The following is a 21,846-nucleotide window of genomic DNA, read 5'->3' on the forward strand; positions in this document are numbered from 1 at the left end:
GCTCCTCTTTTATCCTCCCATCCCCACTACCCTTCACAGCTTCTGGTAATCATCATTCTACTCTGTCTCCATGAGTTCAATTTTTTTTTAAGCTCTTGCATATAAGTGAGAACCTGTGGTATTTGTCCTTCTGTGCCTGGCTTATTTCACTTAACATGATGTTCTCTGGTTCCAAATGACAGCATTTCATTCTATTTTATGGCTGAATAACATTCTGTTGTTTATATGTACCACATTTTCTTTATCCATGCATCCATTAATGGGCATTCAGGTTAATTCCATGTCTTGGCTGTTGGGAAAAATGCTGCATTCAACATGGGAATGCAGATATCTCTTTGATATGCTGATTTTATTTCTGTTGGTTTATATACCCAGTAGTGGATTGCTATATCATATGGTAGTTTTATTCTTATTTTTTTGATGAACCTCCATACTATTCTTCTATAGTGGCTCTACTAATTTACATTGTCACAAGAGGTTGAACTTTTTTTTTTTTTTTTTTTTCCTATTTTAACATAATTATTTGGAACTTCATTCATGTTGGCATATGCATCAACAATTTATTTATTCTCATTACTGAGTAGTATCTCATTGCATGGGATTTTTTTTTTTTTTTTTAACTTTTAAGTTCAGGGGTACATGTGCAGTTTTGTTACATAGGTAAACTTATATCATGGAGGTTTGTTGTACAGATTATTTCATTGCCCAGGAATGAAGTCTAATACCTACTAGTTGTTTGTCCTAATCCGTGTCCTCTCCCACCCTCCCCCCTCTGATAGGTCCCAGTGTGTGTTGTTCTCCTCTGTGTGTCCATGTGTTCTCATTATCTAACTCCTACTTATAAGTGAGAACATGCAGCATTTGGTTTTCTGTTCCTGCGTTAGTTTGCTAAGGATAATGGCCTCCAGGTCCATCCATGTCCCTGAAAAACATTTCTCTCTTTCTATTCCTAGTTATAGCCATAGAAATGACCACTGATAGTTTTTGCTTACTTTGTCCCTCCAGTTTTTCCTTCCTCTAGAATATACACAAGGATTTTAATTTTACCCAATTGAAGTCTTACTTATCTACACCTTTTAACAAGTCATCGTCAGTAATTTTGGAATAGGCATTGGATTCACATGGTTCAAGATTCAAAAGAAAGAAAAGTATAAACAGTAAAAAGTCTCTTATTCCTATCCCTAAGTCACCCACTTCTCTTCAGAGGCAACTAGTAAAAGTTTCTAGTTTTGCATTATTCTATATCTTGCTTTTTTCATTTGGCAATATATCTTGAAGAGCACATCTCCCTCTGTATTTAGCTTAATCCTTTTAGTGGATATATTTTTTATTTTTGGGTATATCATAATTTATTTATGAATTTCATTGTTGAGAGACATTTAGTTTGTTTTTGAATGTGTGATACTACAAACCGTTGTGGTGAATTATCCTTATATATGCATTTTCATGCACAAATGAGAGTACTTTTATAGTGTAGATTCCTAGAAGTAGAACTGCTAGGTCAGAAGGTATTCACATTTAAAAATTTTAAATTTGCTCGTAGAATGAAGTCTTTGCTCATACAATAGTCTCTGCTCAAATCTCACCTTACCAAAGAGGCCTGTGGTGACCACTCTGCTTAATAATGTAACCTGCTCCTACTTCTCCCTGAACTTCTCTATCCATTGCACTCTATTCTTTTTCTGGCACAGTATATGGTTTACCTATTTATACTGCTTTCTGGTTACTATCTTTTTCCCTCTGCTCCAGGAAGCAGGAATTTTGTTTTGTTCACTGATATATATTTCTAGTAGTTAGAATAGTGTTTGGTGCTTAGTAGGCATTTAGCAAACAGTATCCAAAACTGTCTTCCATAAAAATGCCCAATTTCTTTTTTTTCCCTCCGTATCTCAATGGATTAAAAAAAAAATTGCTGACTTTCTTTACCCACTTATTTTGGATTTTTTGGTCTTTTGTTTGTTTGTTTTTGAGTTTGACATATTTATTGGCATTTTCATAAAGACATTCATCTCAGTCGTTTCTCTCTCCTAGCTTGACCTTAGGTTGATATTTCATTTGGGTCAAGAAAAGAATATGAGAAGAGGTATGTTATTTTAACAAACAGGAAAATGGACAAAAATGGATAGTTTGCCTACATTAAAGTGAGTTAAATTCATGTATCTTGATATAATTAAATCATATAAGAACTAAGAGTTCTATATACATTTCCATTGTTTTACCTGGGGCTTATTCTAAACTTAAATACTAGTGAACAAAGTGTTAGGAATATACACAGGCTGCTTCTCTGAGTTATTATCGACTAAAAGAGCTCAGCGAGCAGTTACCACCAATAAAACAGTCTGAAGCTGCCTTCAAATACAATGTTGTAGTAGGAGTTTTCAAGGAAATTTTTATACTGTATGTTTTTTTTTTTTTTTTTTTTTTTTTGGTCTGTGGCTGTGCTTTTAAAGATGTGTTTGTCACATTAGAAAAAAAGTTCATATACAATACAAAAATATGAAAAAAAACCCCCGCAAATTAACAAAGTATGTGTGGTGAGATTCCAAAAAATGTTGGAAGATGCATTTTCTTTCCTTCTATTTCAGTATCTAAAATGTGCTTTTTGAGAGGTCAATATATATACATTTAAAATAAACCATATAATTTTACTAGTAAGAAAGCCAGTAGTTAAGTTCAATTCAAATTGCATTTCACAAGTTAGTAATTTAAATCCTTAGACAAAGTTACAGAAAGTGAATCTTCTTGTTTTCCATCTTCATACAATGTTAATTTTTTTTTTTTTTTTTTTTTTTTTGGTGTTTATACCTTTTAAAAAAGAAAAGCAACCAAATACTTAAGCAATGTGTACATTTAAAGTTTTGGTGGTGGTTTGTATTTTAAAAGAAACAGCTTTCTTATGATTTGCCTCAAGTTCTGGTGGAAATGCTTACAGGACCTAGCTAATAAACAAAAAACAAGAGAAGCACATTCAAAATACTGATTTACGTTGGTAGCAAATGATTTTTCTTTGAAGACTAATGAAGATACATAAGACCCATTAAGATGAAGTGGGCTATTTCAAATATTCAACAGTTTACATATAAAAAATTATTTTAAGAGCTAAGCGTCTGTATCCACTGATAGCAATGCAATACCTCGTTTGTGATGACTTGAAAGAAAACAAATACCCATAAAGAAAAAAGCTGTATTTTAATTTTATCTAAATTTACTTTCAGTGAATAGTTCAGTAACATCTTCCTCCCAATACAATACTCCCTCTCTCTATAAGGCTGTTCCTGGGAGCCAGACAAGTTTAGGTAATAAGGGAGTTAAGAGAGTAACTGCTTGCAGCTTTAAATGGACAATAAATTTTTGCTTCCCTCTTAATGTGCTAATAGTTGTGTCTAAAAAAATAGGCAATTCTTAAAAAGGTACCATTTCTGATTTCTTTATTACCTGTAAACTTGGGAAACCAATTACACAAAACTACCAAATTAGCAAATGGCTTGAAATCTGTATATTAAACATAAATTACCTCTAATTTCAAACTCTCATTTATTAGTATACCACTCAATCTTTCAAAAAGATGAAAAAGAAAAAAAAAGGGGCTCCAAAGATAGTCTTACACCATTCTTAAAAAAAGGAAACTGTTGCTTTTAACTTTATACCTACCCCACACCCCAATTTCAAAACATCATTTAATTGTCTTGGTCATGGACATTTCCAAGATGAGATTTTATATTTCGCTCCCATAGCTTCTGGTTATCAGAAAACCCATGCTTTCCTTTATTGAAGGAGTTTAGTCCAGCTGATGTTGATGTATCCTTTCCAATATTCTTCATCCTCATCTTTGCTTCTGGAGGCCTTTCCTCTGGTTCACTCTCTTCATCTTCATTAAAAGCTGCTGCTACCGAAAGAGTTTTTGGAGCAAGAGTTGGAATAGTTTCTTTAGGGTTACTTGATCCAAGTTTGATGGATATGGGTGATGTTTTCTTTGTCGTCTGACTACCTATGGCAAATCCAAAGTTGGAGATCTTTGCAGGCTTTGTTGGAGGTCTGCAGCTTCTTCTTCAGCTGATCGCTTCTCAGCGCTGCGACTGGAACTTTCCTCTCCACTACTCCGGCAGCTCCAGCTCGTTGCGACTTTTCGGGCTTCTCCTCTCCCGCCTTCTAGTCAGCCATTTTCCCCGCCGCCTTGTTTTTTTAAGATTTTAGAAATCTTTCTAATACAAGTTGGGATATAAATAATTAGATATAGAAAATAGCTACAAGGTATTTCTTTTAACTTTCCCCACCCCCAGCTCCCAACAGTTAAGAGTCAAGCCCTAACTCTTGTCCTTTCTGTCAGAAGTAGATACAAGAAGGATACATCAAACACTGCTGTAACACCTCTCTCATAGGATTCAAATCGTTGTGGAGATTATTATAGGCTCCAGGTGAGTTAGGATATCTTAAGTCTCAATTTAATAAAACTAATTGTTTTCCTGTGCTTTAAATATCTCTACATTCTGTACAAATATAATATAGATCTAACAGATGTAGTCTTGAAATAGATGGCTATAATGTCAGTGAAGTATTTTTTCCTTATTTATTTACATTATAATTTTCCTTATTTATGTACATTATAATTTTAAAGGCCTGATAGTCATAATTATTGATGTTCAGACTGGTAGTTATTTCTGTCTCTTATGTATTCAACTATAAACATTTAATCGAGTTTATGAGACCTAGATATTTAGCAGAGTTTTGGAGTAAATTATTTTATCAAACAAAGAATATAAAATAAACTTTCCTATTTATGTTCCTTTTTTAATTTACCTCGTTTATATGCATCTTGATATTGCATTCTCAAATTCTAAAAACTATTTTTAAAGACAGATTGATTCAGAATTACAGTGTACTTGAAAATCATCAGGTACCCATTATCAGTTTTTGCCCACATTGAATCTGTGTTTTGGAAACTGTCTACCAAACTTTGTTTATTAAGTAATTATTTTCCCTAGTTTTATTCAAGATATACAAAGCTACCAACTAGTGCTTTTTATCAGCATCATGTAAATTGTGTTACTATACTGCGCTGAATTTTAGCGAAGGTAAAGTATTTGCTATTTTAGTTATTGTAGCTTTGTTGAAAGTAAACATATAGGTTTTTAAAAGTATTGGAAAACTTGCCAGATTATCGCTATATGACTTGGAACCCTAGAAACTCCCAGACCACGAGACTTAATGGTTAATGATCTCTTTCAGTTCTCTTTCAACTTGGAATTCTCTTATTCCAATGCCAACTCATTGCTCTTTTGGAAAGACCCTTTCTTTCCTCTATTGTCTTGGTACCTCCTCAGGACATATTCCCCAAAATGGAAATTTCAGTTTAAGAGAATTTTTAGCATGGTGTAGAATAAGAATGGTTAGACAGCTGATGTCAGCAAGATGGTGGAATAGTAGCACTGTCCTTCAGAAACACCAATTTTGACAACTACCATGGAAAGAATGCCTTTATACTTGAGCATACATGGAACATTCTCCAGGATCAATCATATGTTAGGCCATAAAACAAGTATTAATATATTTAAGAAGATTGAGATAATATCGAACATCTTTTCTGACCACAATGGCGTAAAACTAGAAAGCAAAAATAACAGGAAAACTGGGAAATACACAAATATGTGAAAACTAAACATGTTCCTGAACAACCAGTAGTCAAATAAGAAATCAAAATGGAAATTAAAAAAATATATATATGATACAAATGAAAATGGAAACAGCACATCAAGATTTGTGGAATGCAGCAAAACAGTTCTAACAGGAGATTTTGTAGTGATAAACACCAACATGAAGGAAACAGTAGGACTTCAGATAAGTAACCTAACTTTACATCTCTAGGAACTAGCTAGAAAAATAATAAATAAGCCCAAAGTTAATAGAAGGAAGGGGATAAGAAAGATCACAGCAGAAATAAATGAAAGAGTTGAAAAACATAGAAAAGAGCAAGAAAATGAAGAGTTGTTTTTTTGAAAAGATAAAATCGATAAACTTTTAGCTAGAATAAGAAAAAAAGAAGATTTAAATAAATAAAATCAGGAATGAAAGAGGAGACATTATGACTGATACCACAGAAATACAAAGAATCTTGAGACTACTGTGAACAAATTATGTACTAACAAATTGGATGGCCTAAAGGAGACATATTTTTTGCCACATACTACCAGCTAATACTGAATTATGAAGAAATAGAAAACCTGAATGATCAGTAACAAATAAGGAGACTGAATCAGTAATCCAAAATCTACCAATAGAGAAAAGCTTCAGGACCTGATGGCTTCACTAGTGAATTCTACCAGACATTTGAAGAAGAATACCAATCCTCAAACTTTTTCAAAAATTTGAATAGGAGGAAACACTTCCAAACTCATTTAACAAGGCTAGCATTGCCTTAATACCAAAGTCAGGCAAGGATATCACAAGAAAAGAAAATTATAGGTCAATATCCCTGATGAACATATGTGCAAAAATCATCAACAAAATATTAGCAACAGCACATTAAAGGGATCATACATCATGATGAAATGGGATTTATCTCTGGGATGCAAGGATGGTTCAACATATGCAAATCTATAAATATAATATACCACTTCAGAATGAAGGACAAATTATTGATCATCTTAATAGATTCAGAAAAAGAATTTGACAAAATTTAACATTCTTTCATGATGAAAACTCTCAACAAGTTACGTATAAAAGGAATGTACCTCAGCACAATAAAGGTTATATGTGATAAGCCCACAGCTAACATTATACTCAATGGGGAAACCTAAAATCTTTTCCTCTAAGATCAGCATCAAGACAAGGATACTCACTTTGCCACTTGCATTCAACATAGTACTGGAAATCTAGCCAGAAATATTAGGCAAGAAAAAGAAATAAAAGACATCTGCTACAGTTTGTATGTTTTTCACCTCTAAAACTCATGTTGAAACTTAATTCCCAATATGGTTGTATTAAAGATGGGGACTTTAAGAGGTGATTGAGTCCTGAGGTCTCTGCCTTTATGAATGGATTAATCTATTCATGGATTCATTGGTTTTCATGAGAGTGGCATCAGTGGCTTTATCCCAAGCTAATATCTTAGCATGCTCAATTCTCTCACCATGTGATACCCTGCACCACCTCAGGACTCTGAGGACTCATAGCTATTATTCAAAAAGTCGGAAGATAACAGATGTTAGAGAGGATGTGGAGAAAAGCGAACTATTGTTCAGTGTTAGTGGTAATGTAAATTGGTACATCTTTTATGGAAAACAGTATGGAAGCTCCTCAAAAAATTAAAACTCAAACTGCCACATGATTCAGCAATCCTACCTTTTGGTATATATCCACAGGAAATGAAGTCAGTATGTTGACGAGATACCTACACTCCCACGTTCATTGCAGCATTATTCACAGTTGCAAAGATATGGAAACAACCTAAGTGTCTGTCATTTGATGAATAGATAAACTAATGATTGGGTTATATACTGATAAACCCATTGTATGTCAAAAAATCTTGTTAAAATTGCATTAAGATCATGACAAACCCATTGTAAAGTTGAAAAATTGCAAATTGAACCTTTGTAAGTCAAGGACTATCTGTTATATATAATGGAATTTTATTTAGCCTTAAAAAAGGTAGGTAATCCTGCCATTTGCAACATGGATGAACCCAAAGGACATTATGTTGTATTAGTCAGACACAGAAAGACAAATACTGCATGATCTCATTTACATGTAGAATCTTTCAAAAGTCAAATACAAAGAGTAAAAAGTTGGTTAGCAGGGGTGGGGGGCCTGGGGAGAATGTGGAGATGTTTGTCAAAGGGTACAAACTTTCAGTTATAAAATGAATAAGGGTTAGATGTGGCAGCTCACACCTATAATCCCAGCATGTTTGGAGACCAAGGTAGGAGGATTGCTTGAGGCCAGAGTTAGAGACCAACTTGGGCAACATGGGGAGATCCCCATCTCTACCAAAAATTAAAAAAAAAAATTGCAGGTGGTGACATGTACTTGTAGTCCCAGCTATTTGGGACTCTGAGGTAGGAGGAGTGCTTGAGCACCCAGGAGGTTGAGGCTGCAGTGACTATTATTGTGCCACAGCAATCCAGTCTGGGTGACAGAGTGAGACCCTGTCTCAAAAACAACAAAAAAAGTAGTAGTTCTGGACACTTAATTTACAGCATGGTTGATTATAGTTAATAATAATGTTTTGTATTCTTGAAATTCACTAAGAGAAATCTTAAGTATCTTTACCACATACACACAGACAAAATGGTGACTATACGAAGTGATAGATATGTTAATTAGCTTAACTGTAGTACAGTAGTCCCCCCTTATCCTCAGAGGATGTTCCAAGACCCTCAGTAGATGCTTGAATCCACAGATAGTACTGAACCCTATATATACTATGTTTTTTCCTATCCTGAACATATATACCTGTATTAAAGTTTAATTTGTAAATTAGCCGCAGTAAGAGATTAGTAACAATAACTAAGAAAATAGAACAATTATGACAAGATACTGTAATAAAAATTATGTGAAAGTAGTCTGTTTCTCTCAAAATAGGTACTCTGCTCATCTATTTTCAAACCATGGTTGACCATGGGAAACTGAAACTGGAAAGTGAAACCATGGATATGGAATGACCAATGTAATCACTTCTTATTGTATAGATATATCAAAATATCACACTGAACACCTTAAATAGAAACTTTTTCATTTGTCAATTGTACCTCCATAAAGCTGGAAAAAAATGTCACCTCATTTGTTTGTTGGTGATTTCCTTTTTTGAAACAGCACATGTGATATTTGGTAAAAGGAGTTGATATTGTTGATCCATGTAATTGGATCTGAGTTGTAGGAATTAATCTCCTTACTCAATGGTTTTCAACCTTGTTTCCAAGAGTAGTAGACATCAGTTTTGTAGCTATTTTGCAGAAAAGCCAATTAGTAGCCCTTTGAGTATGGTGGCAGTTTTCTTTCCTATATGGTTATACCTTCTTGGATGGAGAATTTTTGGGCTTTGAGCTCAATAATCTAAGCAGAGAACTTAACCAGAAACTTAGTTCTAGGTAGGTTATATATCATCTGTTCAGAAAATGAGGTCTGTAATGTCATTCTTTTTGTGTGTGTGTGTGTGTGTGTTACGCTTATTGGTACTTACCAGTTTGCTATCAATGTGTGAATGGGAGCTGAAGAAACTATAGTGGAACTAACAGTCTTAACTTACACTTTGGTGGTTCAGTTTCTGCTTGTTTCCCTGAGCATATTGGAGAAAAAAAAGAAAAAAAAAACAAAGAGAGAAAAAATCACTCTGTAGCTACTGCCACAGCTTTTTAAAAAAATTATTTTTATTTTTTCCTTTTTAGAACTATGTTAGTGTTAGTGCTGGACACTACAAGGCTCTTGGGGTACAGTAGTGAATTAGATACAATTTTTCTTCCTTCAGGATGCTTACATATTAGTAGTTGAGATAGGGACAAATGAGCAAGCAAGCAAGTCAGTCACAGTTCAGTTAAGAGCTTACATAGGTTTATGAACTGAGTTCCATAGGAGTTTTTCAAATTTATTTTTATTTTTCTGACCATATACTGCATGATCTGTAAGAGTTCTTAAAGGAGGGAGTCCCAGGTGCTCAACTTTTGGGCAAATGGCCAGGTAAATCTGAATTTGCCAGGTACATGTTTTTCTGGGAATAGAATCAACTTTCTTACCCACGAAGGCATTGTATAACTGGGTGACTGATTCACATGGTGTTCACTCCTACATGTTGTTTCAAAAATGTGATTGAGTACAGGTAAGGTCGGTTTTTACTTTCTTCTTCTTGGCTTTGCCACTCTTGCCTTTTACTTCTGTGCACATCCAAGAATGTCCTTAACAGTAGACTACTGTAAGCTCATATTATATAGGTGAAATTTTCTGACATCTTAGCATGTTATTCCTTTTGTTCCTACGTATCACCTAGGTAAGTAGGAAATCTAGTAGTAAAAGATAAAGGCAGCTCTTCTCCCTATTTCTCTGTAATACCTTCATATTTCATTTAATGTAACCCTACTGCTACTGACTTATTACAGTCTCATGAACTATATGTAAGGATGTATCTTTTGACCCTGAGATAGAGCACAAAAGCACATGTTTCTTATGACTTATTTTAATCTTTCGTATTTCACAAAGTACAAGCTAGATAGAACATTATTTTTAACTTTTGAAACTGCAACTTAAATTTGTGTTAGTTATGATAGCATGCATAGTAGTAATTTTCTGATAGTTCCAAGATGATTTATGTCACCACTTGGTGGAGCTCTTTTATAAGTACGTGCATTGTTAAAAAAAAAAAAGCAAGTATAAGTTGTCACTAATTAGGGGTTATCATTAGATTGGTTCAAATGAACTCAACTAAATGACGGTATAATAGGTAATCTCTTCAAGTACTCAGTGTAGATTTTGATTTAAACTGTAATATATGTGATTAAAATTTTGATAATTTAAAGATTTTTTTCGAGTATTTCTAATTTTTTTCTCTCCTGCTTTATGTAATGTAGCACTTTTATTGACTTTTCTCCTATTTTACAATTGTAGATAATTTAGAAAATGTATGTAGGATTAATAAGGAATCCTACCATATAGAAGATAATCATGAACATTTTAATATATATTTTCATTTTCTCTTTTTTTTTGTTTTTTCACAAAATTGGAATCAAAATACGTGCAGAACTTTTTTTTTTTTTTTTCTTTTTTCTTTTTTTTTTTTTTTTTTGAGACTGAGTCTGGCTCTGTCGCCCAGGCTGGAGTGCAGTGGCCGGATCTCAGCTCACTGCAAGCTCCGCCTCCTGGGTTTACGCCATTCTCCTGCCTCAGCCTCCGGAGTAGCTGGGACCACAGGCGCCCGCCACCTCGCCCGGCTAGTTTTTTGTATTTTTTAGTAGAGACGGGGTTTCACCGTGTTAGCCAGGATGGTCTCGATCTCCTGACCTTGTGATCCGCCCGTCTCGGCCTCCCAAAGTGCTGGGATTACAGGCTTGAGCCACCGCGCCCAGCCAGAACTTTTTATTCTGCTATTTTTTTCTTAACATTCTATGTTAGATATTTTTACATATCCTCTTAATATTCCTTGAAACTGTTTTGGGGTTTTATATTATTCTATGATATAGCACTATCACAATATGTTTAACCATTCTGTATTAAGATTTTTAGGTTCTTCTTACTATTTTTGCTATTATAAATAACTTTTCAAACATCTATTACACTAAATCTTTTTTTAATTTTTAATTTTTGTGGGTACATATCAAGTGTACACATTTATGGGGCACATGGAATGCCCCAATGCAGGCATGTAATTCTGTTACTCTAAATCTTGACTTAACTCTATTTTTACTTGTTAAATTCTTAGCTATAAAAACTGAGCTATTTTAAGGATTTTTATGTACCTTAACAAAATGTCCTTCAATTGACATTATTCTGAGGTTTACCATTTTCAAAATATGTTTGTCGAAAGTACCTTTTTTTCTTGGCAAAGTGCTTGTTCTTTGCCCATTTTTTTTCCCTCCAGTTTTTGTTCTTTTTTTGGTGGGGGGGGAATTGTTTTGGCTAGGTAAGAATTACTTTTCTTCTGTTTCAACAATTTTTAAAGTGCTATCCTGAGTCCTTTTCATAATTTTCATCTGAATTTTCAAGAAAACACATCAGTTACAGATTTTAGGTTGCAAATTGTTGTTGGAAAAGGAGACCTGGAGCTTAAAAGAGGAATCAGGCTGGAAAGCAGAATGAGATATGAGAACCATCTGTATATGGAGATGATGAGGGCTATAGGAGTGGATGAGAGTGCTGAGGAAAAAAGAGAATGGTGGGAAAAAAGCACATGGGGTTGAGAAACCCCATGAAAAAGTTGTGAGAGGAAAAGAGAAGAGAATGAGGATGTGAGGGCATTTAAAAAAGCTAATGAAAAAAGTTGTGTGGAGGTATATTGAAGGAGAAAAATGGCAGCAGTGTCAGATGCTGCATAGAGGTCTTTCTGGATGAACTCAAAAAGGCCATTTGTTTTAGAAAGCCAAGATTTTTGAGGACTTAGAGAATAGCCTCAGTAAAATAGTATTTGTGTAGTAAGAGGGGTATATGTTCAGTGTGTGCAGTGTGTGTGCACTCTGATAGTGTGTATGGTGAGTGTGTGTGGGAATACTGAGAACAATGAGAGGTGTGTGTATATAGTGAGAGGGAGTATATGTGTAGTGAAGTCAGTAGCTTGATAAGGTCCAGGGATGGAGGGACAGATATTGTAAGCTTCCCTGTACCCAAAGGGAACCTTTGAGGGAGAGAACTGTTAGAGAAGTTATAAAAGACAGAGAATGGAATTAATACACTAGGTCTTGAAGGATATGAGAGGCATTGTGATCTAAAATGGGAGGGAATAGGGGTGGTATTAGAGTTGTAATTTGAGAATGGAGGAGAATATCCATTTGTCTAGGTCAGAAGAGAAGAGGAATTTATAGATGAAGATGCAGAAATATTTTGAGAAAGACTAGAATATATGATGATTAGAAATGATTTGATGTGGGGCCAGGGGTGGTGGCTCATGCCTGTAATCCCAGCACTTTGGGAGGCTGAGGCAGGTGGATCACCTGCAGTCAGGAGTGTGAGACCAGCCTGGCCAACATGGTGAAACTCCATCTCTATTAAAAATGCAAAATTATCTGGGCATGGTGGGGCGTGCCTGTAATCCCAGCTACTGAGGAGGCTGAGGCAGGAGAATCACTTGAACCTGGGAGGCAGAGGTTGCAGTGAGCCGAGATCGTGCCACTGCACTGTAGCCTGAGCAACAAGAGTGAAACTCCATCTCAAAAAAAAAAAAAAAAAAAAAAGGATTTGATGTGAAGAAGAATATGAGGTTTTTTAGATAATGTGCATCTTCAGCCTTCCCAACAAAACGGAAATCAAGACCCCTAGTTAAGAGGACAGAACTCTTGATGAGGGCAATGAGATTAAGGATTTTGATAGCAAAAATGTTAAGGATATCAATATAGAAATGTAATAAGAAAATACCTTTAAATGGAAGATTACTAAATTAAGTGGTAGGAAACATGGGTTTCGGGTCTGTAACAATTAACTGGTTGTGTTGAGTAAGTCTTAACTCTCTAGTCTTTAATTTTTTTTTATTATTATACTTTGAGTTCTAGGGTACATTGTGTACAACATGCAGGTTTGTTACATATGTATATATGTGCCATGTTGGTGTGCTGCACTCATTAACTCGTTATTTACATTAGGTATATCTCCTAATGCTATCCCTCCCCCCTCCTCTCTTCCCCCACCCCACAACAGGCCCCGGTATGTGATGTTCCCCTTCCTATGTCCAAGTGTTCTCATTGTTCAATTCCCACCTATGAGTGAGAACATGCAGTGTTTGGTTTTTTGTCCTTGTGACAGTTTGCTGAGAATGATGGGTTCCAGCTTCATCCACGTCCCTACAAAGGACATGAACTCATCCTTTTTTATGGCTGCATAGTATTCTGTGGTGTGTATGTGCCACATTTTCTTAATCCAGTCTATCATTGATGGACATTTGGGTTGGTTCCAAGTCTTTGCTATTGGGAATAGTGCTGCAATAAACATATGTGTGCATGTGTCTTTATAGCAGTATGATTTATAATCCTTTGGGTATATACCCAGTAATGGGATGGCTGGGTCAAATGGTATTTCTAGTTCTACAACCTTGAGGAATCGCCACCCTGTCTTCCACAATGGTTGAACTAGCTTACATTCCCAGCACTGGTGTAAAAGTGTTCCTATTTCTTCACATCCTCTCCAGCATATGTTGTTTCTGTACTTTTTAATGATTGCCATTCTAACTGGTGTGAGATGGTATCTCATTGTGGTTTTGATTTGCATTTCTCTGATGGCCAGTGATGATGAGCATTTTTTCATGTGTCTGTTGGCTGCATTAATGTCTTCTTTTGAAAAGTGTCTATTCATATCCTTTGCCCACTTTTTGATGGGATTGTTTGTTTTTTTCTTGTAAATTTGTTTGAGTTCTTTGTAGATTCTGGATATTAGCCCTTTGTCAGATGAGTAGATTGCAAAATTTTTCTCCCATTCTGTAGGTTGCCTGTTCACTCTGATGGTAGTTTCTTTTGCTGTGCAGAAGCTCTTTAGTTTCATTAGATCCCATTTGTCAATTTTGGCTTTTGTTGCCATTGCTTTTGGTGTTTTAGTTATGAAGTCCTTGCCCATGCCTATGTCCTGAATGATATTGCCTAGGTTTTGTTCTAGAGTTTTTATGGTTTTAGGTCTAAAATTTAAGTCTTTAATTCATCTTGAATTAATTTTTGTATAAGGTTTAAGGAAGGGATCCAGTTTCAGCTTTCTACATATGACTAGCCAGTTTTCCCAGCACCATTTATTAAATAGGGAATCCTTTCCCCATTTCTTGTTTCTGTCAGGTTTGTCAAAGATCAGATGGTCGTAGATGTGTGGTATTATTTCTGAGGGCTCTGTTCTGTTCCATTGGTCTGTATCTCTGTTTTGGTACCAGTACCATGCTGTTTTGGTTACTGTAGCCTTGCAGTATAGTTTGAAATCAGGTAGCATGATGCCTCCAGCTTTGTTCTTTTGGCTTAGGATTGTCTTGGCAATGTGGGTTCTTTTGTGGTTCCATATGAACTTTAAAGCAGTTTTTTCCAATTCTGTGAAGAAAGTGATTGGTAGCTTAATGGGGATGGCATTGAATCTATAAATTACCTTGGTCAGTATGACCATTTTCATGATATTGATTCTTTCTATCCATGAGCATGGAATGTTCTTCCATTTGTTTGTGTCCTCTTTTATTTCATTGAGTTTGTAGTTCTCCTTGAAGAAGTCCTTCACATCCCTTGTAAAATGGATTCCTAGGTATTTTATCCTCTTTGAAGCAATTGTGAATGGGAGTTCACTCATGATTTGGTTCTCTGTTTGTCTGTTATTGGTGTATAAGAATGCTTGTGATTTTTGCACATTGATTTTGTATCCTGAGACTTTGCTGAAGTTACTTATCAGCTTAAGGAGATTTTGGGTTGAGACAATGGGGTTTTCTAAATATACAATCATGTCATCTGCAAACAGGAACAATTTGACTTCCTCTTTTCCTGATTGAATACCCTTTATTTCTTTCTCCTGCCTGATTGCCCTGGCCAGAACTTCCAATACTATGTTGAATAGGAGTGGTGAGAGAGGGCATCCCTGTCTTGTGCCAGTTTTCAAAGGGAATGCTTCCAGTTTTTGCCCATTCAGTATGATATTGGCTGTGGGTTTGTCACAAATAGCTCTTATTATTTTGAGATACATCCAATCAATACCGAATTTATTGAGAGTTTTTAGCATGAAGGGCTGTTGAATTTTGTCAAAAGCCTTTTCTGCATCTATTGAGATAATCATGTGGTTTTTGTCTTTGGTTCTGTTTATATGCTGGATTATGTTCATTGATTTGCGTGTGTTGAACCAGCCTTGCATCCCAGGGATGAAGCCCACTTGGTCATGGTGGATAAACTTTTTAATGTGCTGCTGGATTCGGTTTGCCAGTATTTTATTGAGGATTTTTACATCGATGTTCATCAGGGATATTGGTCTAAAATTCTCTTTTTTTGTTGTGTCTCTGCCAGGCTTTGGTATCAGGATGATGCTGGCCTCATAAAATGAGTTAGGGAGGATTCCCTCTTTTTCTATTGATTGGAATAGTTTTAGAAGGAATGGTACCAGCTCCTCCTTTTACCTCTGGTAGAATTCAGCTGTGAATCCATCTGGTCCTGGACTTTTTGTGGTTGGTAAGCTATTAATTATTGCCTCAATTTCAGAGCCTGTTACTGGTCTATTCAGGGATTCAATTTCTTCCTGGTTTAGTCTTAGGAGGGTGTATGTGTCCAGGAATTTATCCATTTCTTCTAGATTTTCTAGTTTATTTGCATAGAGGTGCTTATAGTATTCTCTGATGGTAGTTTGTATTTCTGTGGGATTGGTTGTGATATCCCCTTTATCATTTTTTATTGCATCTATTTGATTCTTCTTTCTTTTCTTCTTTATTAGTCTTGCTAGCGGTCTATCAATTTTGTTGATCTTTTCAAAAAACCAGCTCCTGGATTCATTTATTTTTTTTGAAGGGGTTTTTTTGTGTCTCTATCTCCTTCAGTTCTGCTCTGATCTTAGTTATTTCTTGCCTTCTGCTAGCTTTTCAATGTGTTTGCTCTTGCTTCTCTAGTTCTTTTAATTGTGATGTTAGGGTGTAAATTTTAGATCTTTCCTGCTTTCTCTTGGGGGCATTTGGTGCTATAAATTTCCCTGTACACACTGCTTTAAATGTGTCCCAGAGATTCTGGTATGTTGTGTCTTTGTTCTCATTGGTTTCAAAGAACATCTTTAGTTCTCCCTTCATTTCGTTATGTACCCAGTAGTCATTCAGGAGCAGGTTGTTCAGTTTCCATGTAGTTGTGTGGTTTTGAGTGAGTTTCTTAATCCTGAATTCTAATTTGATTGCACTCTGGTCTGAGAGTTTGTTGTGATTTCTGTTCTTTCACATTTGCTGAAGAGTGCTTTACTTCCAAGTATGTGGTCAATTTTGGAATAAGTGCGATGTGGTGCTGAGAAGAATGTATATTCTGTTGATTTAGGGTGGAGAATTCTGTAGATGTCTATTAGGTCCACTTGGTGCAGAGCTGAGTTCAATTCCTGGATATCCTTTTTAACTTTCTGTCTCATTGATCTGTCTGATATTGACAGTGGGGTGTTAAAATCTCCCATTATTGTTGTGTGTGAGTCTAAGTCTCTCTGCAGGTCTCTAAGGACTTGCTTTATGAATCTGGGTACTCCCGTATTGGGTGCATATATATTTAGGATAGTTAGCTCTTCTTGTTGAATTGATCCCTTTACCATTATGTAATGGTCTTCTTTGTCTCTTTTGATATTTGTTGGTTTAAAGTCTGTTTTATCAGAGACTAGGATTGCAACCCCTGCCTTTTTTGTTTTCCATTTGCTTGGTAGATGTTTCTCCATCCCTTTATTTTGAGCCTATGTGTGTCTCTGCACCTGAGATGGGTCTCCTGAATACAGCACACTGATGGGTCTTGACTCTTTATCCAATTTGCCAGTCTGTGTCTTTTAACTGGAGCATTTAGCCCATTTACTTTTAAGGTTAATATTGTTGTGTGTGAATTTGATCCTGTCATTATGATGTTAGCTGGTTATTTTGCTCGTTAGTTGATGCAGTTTCTTCCTAGCTTCGATGGTGTTTACAATTTGGCATGTTTTTGCAGTGGCTGTTACCAGTTGTTCCTTTCCATGTTTGGTGCTTCCTTCAGGAGCTCTTGTAGGGCAGGCCTGGTGGTGACAAAATCTCTCAGCATTTGCTTGTCTGTAAAGGATTTTATTTCTCCTTCACTTATGAAGCTTAGTTTGGTTGGCTATGAAATTCTGAGTTGAAAATTCTTTTCTTTAAGAATGTTGAATATTGGCCCCCACTCTCTTCTGGCTTGGAGAGTTTCTGCTGAGAGATCTGCTGTTAGTCTGATGGGCTTCCCTTTGTGTGTAACCCAACCTTTCTCTCTGGCTGCCCTTAACATTTTTTCCTTCATTTCAACTTTGGTGAATCTGACAATTATGTGTCTTGGAGTGGCTCTTCCTGAGGAGTATCTTTGTGGCATTTTTGATATTTCCTTAATTTGAATGTTGGCCTGCCTTTCTAGGTTGGGGAAGTTCTCCTGGATGTTATCCTGCAGAGTGTTTTCTAACTTGGTTCCATTCTCTCTGTCACTTTCAGGTACACCAGTCAGATGTAGATTTGGTGTTTTCACATAGTCCTATATTTCTTGGAGGCTTTGTTTGTTTCTTTTTACTCTTTTTTCTCTAAACTTCTCTTCTTGCTTCATTTCATTCATTTGATCCTCAATCACTGATAACCTTTCTTCCACTTGATCATATCGGCTACTGAAGCTGGTGCCATTTGTCACGTAGTTCTTGTGCCATGTTTTTCAGCTCCATCAGGTCATTTAAAGACTTCTTTACACTGATTATTCTAGTTAGCCATTCATCAAATCATTTTTCAAAGTTTTTAGCTTCTTTGAGATGGGTTGAAACTTCCTCCTTTAGCTAGGAGAAGTTTGATCGTCTGAAACCTTCTGCTCTCAACTCGACAAAGTCATTCTCTATCCAGCTTTGTTCCGTTGCTGGTGAGGAGCTGCATTCCTTTGGAGGCGGAGAGGCATTCTGATTTTTACAACTTTCAGCTCTTCTGCTCTGTTTTTTCCCCACCTTTGTGGTTTTATATACCTTTGGTCTTTGATGATGGTGACATACAGATGGAGTTTTGGTGTGGCTGTCCTTTCTGTGTGTTAGTTTTCCTTCTAAGACTCAGGACCCTCTGCTGCAGGTCTGTTGGAGTTTGCTGGAGGTCCACTCCAGACCCTATTTGCCTGGGTATCATCAGTGGAGGCTGCAGAACAGCAAATATTGCTGAACAGCAGATGTTGCTGCCTAATCATTCCTCTGGAAGCTTCGTCTGAGAGGGATACCTGGCCATGTGGGGTGTCAGTCTGCCCCTACTGGGGGATGTCTCCCAGTTAGGCTACTTGGGGGTCAGGGACCCACTTGAGGAGGCAATCTGTCCGTTCTCAGATCTCAAACTCCATGCTGGGAGAACCGCTACTCTCTTGAAAGCTGTCAGACTGGGACATTTAAATTTGCAGAGGTTTCTGCTGCCTTTTGTTTGGCTATGCCCAACCCCCAGAGGTGGAGTCTATAGAGGTGGGCAGGCCTCCTTGAGATGTGGTGGGCTCCACCCAGTTCGAGCTTCCAGGCTGCTTTATTTACCTACTCAAGCCTCAGCAATGGCAGGCGCCCTTCCCTCAGTCTCACTGCTGCCTTGCAGTTTGATCTCAGACTGCTGTGCTAGCAATGAGTGAGGCTCCGTGGGCATGAGACCCTCTGAGCCAGGCACAGGATATAATCTCCTGGTGTGCCGTTTGCTAAGACTGTTGGAAAAGCACAATATTAGGGTGGGAGTGACCTGATTTTCCAGGTGCTGTCTGTCACAGCTTTCCTTGGCTAGGAATGGGAATTCCCTGACCCCTTGTGCTTCCCAGATGAGGCGATGCCTCTGTTTGCTTCAGCTCACACTCAGTGGGCTGCACCCACTGTCCTGCACCCACTGACAAGCCCCAGTGGGATGAACCCGGTACCCCAGTTGGAAGTGCAGAAATCACCCATCTTCTGCGTCACTCATGCTGGGAGTTGTAGACTGGAGCTGTTCCTATTCGGCCATCTTCTAGTCTTTAATTTTTAATCTGTATGATGAGAGGTGAATCCAGTGACTTTTTTAGATTGAAAAATTTTGAATCAAACTCAACTAAATACAAACAAAATATATAAAACTACAGTAATGAAGACGTTATGATATTGGTGAAAAAGGACAAGTAAATCAATGGAACAGAACAGATAATCCAGAAGTAGACCCACATATATATATTATTGTAAGTTCATTTTCTACAGAGATGCAAAGGGTATTGGAGGAAGGATATTCTTCTGAACAAATAATGCTGGAGCAATTGGGTATCCAAATGCAGAAAATGAACTTCAATCCTTACCTCACACCATTTATAAAAACTAACCAGAAATGAAGCATAGACCTAAACTTCTAGAAAATGACATAGGAGAAAGTCTTAATGAGCTTGGGTTAGGCAAAGATTTCATAGATACCTACCACTGAAAACATAACCATAAAAGAAAAAAATGAATAAATTGAGCTTAATCAAAATTAAAAACTTCTGTTCCTTGAAATATACTTCTTAAGGAAGTAAAAACACAAGCTGCATCTGAAATAAAGGTCACATTTTGCTCATAGGAATGTTCTTCAGGTCCTTAAAAATCAGAACCTACTTGTAGAACATTTCACTTATGCATTTTGTCATATCAGATGATCCTGTATTTAATTGTTTTGGCTACTAAATGTCCTAATAAAATTTGCTGTTTTAAAAAAATGAATAAACAACATACTAAATTTTAGCAACTTTCACTTCATGTTTTAATCTTTAAAAGAGAGAGAGAGAGAAAAAAAAAAAGGCTGGAATTGATGAAAGTACATATATTGAGAGCAGTTATTGCCTGACTGCAAAGAAGCAAACCAAAATGGTAAGAAATAAGCATAAAAATTTAAAGACTATGGTAGTTGGGGTTATTTATTAAAGAGACAAACAACCTTTGACGTCTTATTAGTTCCCAAGAAATTGACCATATTAACATAAACACAAATGCAGAAGTTGATTTTTGTTCATTTTATTAAAATATATATTCTTAATTAGTCATCAAAACCATGAAGCAGTATATACTTTGTATCTTCAGTTTCAGAAATAGTAAGTGTGTAACATAGTTGCAAAATCAGATTTATTGAGGTATAATTTACATACACAAAATATGCCAATTTTAAGTGCACAGTTCAAACATTTTAACAGACATATTCACTCATATAATCACCACCATTAAGATATAGAACTTTTGGATCACTCCGGAAAGTTCTTTCATTCCCCTCTGTAGTCATTTCCCAACACCTCCCCCCTCTGTTCTGCAGACAACTACTGATCTACTTTTTGACTTTAAAGATTGGTTTTGCCTTTTCTAGAATTTCATATGAAAGGAATTATGCAGTGCATCCTTTTGAGTCTGGCTTTTTCTCAGTGGAATAATTTTGAGATTTATCTATGTTGTTATATATATTAGGACATTTCCTTTTGATTGTCAAATAACATTCCATTGTAGGGATAGACCCCAATTTATTTATCCATGCACTTCTTTTTTTTTGATATTTGGGTTTTTGTAGTTTTTGGCCATTATGACTGAAGCTGCTATGGACATTCACATATAATGTTTTCATTTCTCTTGGGTATGAATATCTGGGAGTAGAATTGCTAAGTGTTATGGAAAGTGCATATTTAAGTTTATAAGAACTTCCAAATTTGTTTTCCAAAATGATTGTGCCATTTTACATTTTCACCAGTGGTGTTTAAGTGTTCCATTGCACTACATGCTTGCTGTCCCCTAATATTGTCAGTCTTTTACATTTTAACTATTCTAGTGGTGTATAATTGTAATTTAAGTTGTAAAATATTTACATCCCAAGTAGCTAAAATTAAGAAAAAGTTTAGAGTTGGATGGTGGTAAACATTTAATTACCTGTAAAATTTGGTAATCCAGAACAACTGACTTATCCCAAAACTTTTATATAATTGATATTTCAAAATGATGTAAAATCATATTACATGCTTTTTAGCTCTATTGTAATCTCCAGTTAAGAGTAAGTAAATAGTTCCAACTATTTAATGAACATTAATTTGACATTTCTTTTGTTTCCAACTTAATATAATCCAAATTTTACCCATAAAATGTAATATTTAAGAGTGGTATATATTGTGGGGAAAAACATGCTCTAAAAATAATGAAAAAGTACTCTAGTGATAATGATAGCTGTCAATCATTAAGAACTGACTGTATACTGTATACTATGCCAAAGGCTATATAAATATAATTTCATTTAATTCTTACAAAATGGGGTACATATTATTATTTTGATTTTACAAAGAAGGCAGTTAAGGAACTGAAACATGAAATACAAGGTTAAAAAATACTTGAATAAATAAATTGATAAAAGGAATGAATGAATAGAGCAAGGAAAGAATAAGCGAATAAGAATGTGGGCTTGTTGGCCGGGGGTGGTGGCTCACGCCTGTAATCCCAGCACTTTGGGAGGCCGAGGCGGGCAGATCATGAGGTCAGGAGATGGAGACCATCCTGGCTAACAGGGTGAAACCCCATCTCTACTAAAAATGCAAA

General features: G+C 36.0%; 1 protein-coding gene and 1 pseudogene across 3 annotated transcripts in view; one reads left to right on the forward strand and one right to left on the reverse strand.

The window, feature by feature from the left end:
* The window catches only part of RB1 (RB transcriptional corepressor 1), a 174,870-nt gene that overhangs the window by 20,119 nt on the left and 132,905 nt on the right, over positions 1 to 21,846 (forward strand). The window lies entirely within an intron of this gene.
* On the reverse strand, positions 3,539 to 4,161 carry LOC123569753 (PEST proteolytic signal-containing nuclear protein pseudogene; annotated as a pseudogene).

This window comes from Macaca fascicularis, chromosome 17, assembly GCF_037993035.2.
Source record: "Macaca fascicularis isolate 582-1 chromosome 17, T2T-MFA8v1.1".
NCBI lineage: Eukaryota > Metazoa > Chordata > Mammalia > Primates > Cercopithecidae > Macaca > Macaca fascicularis.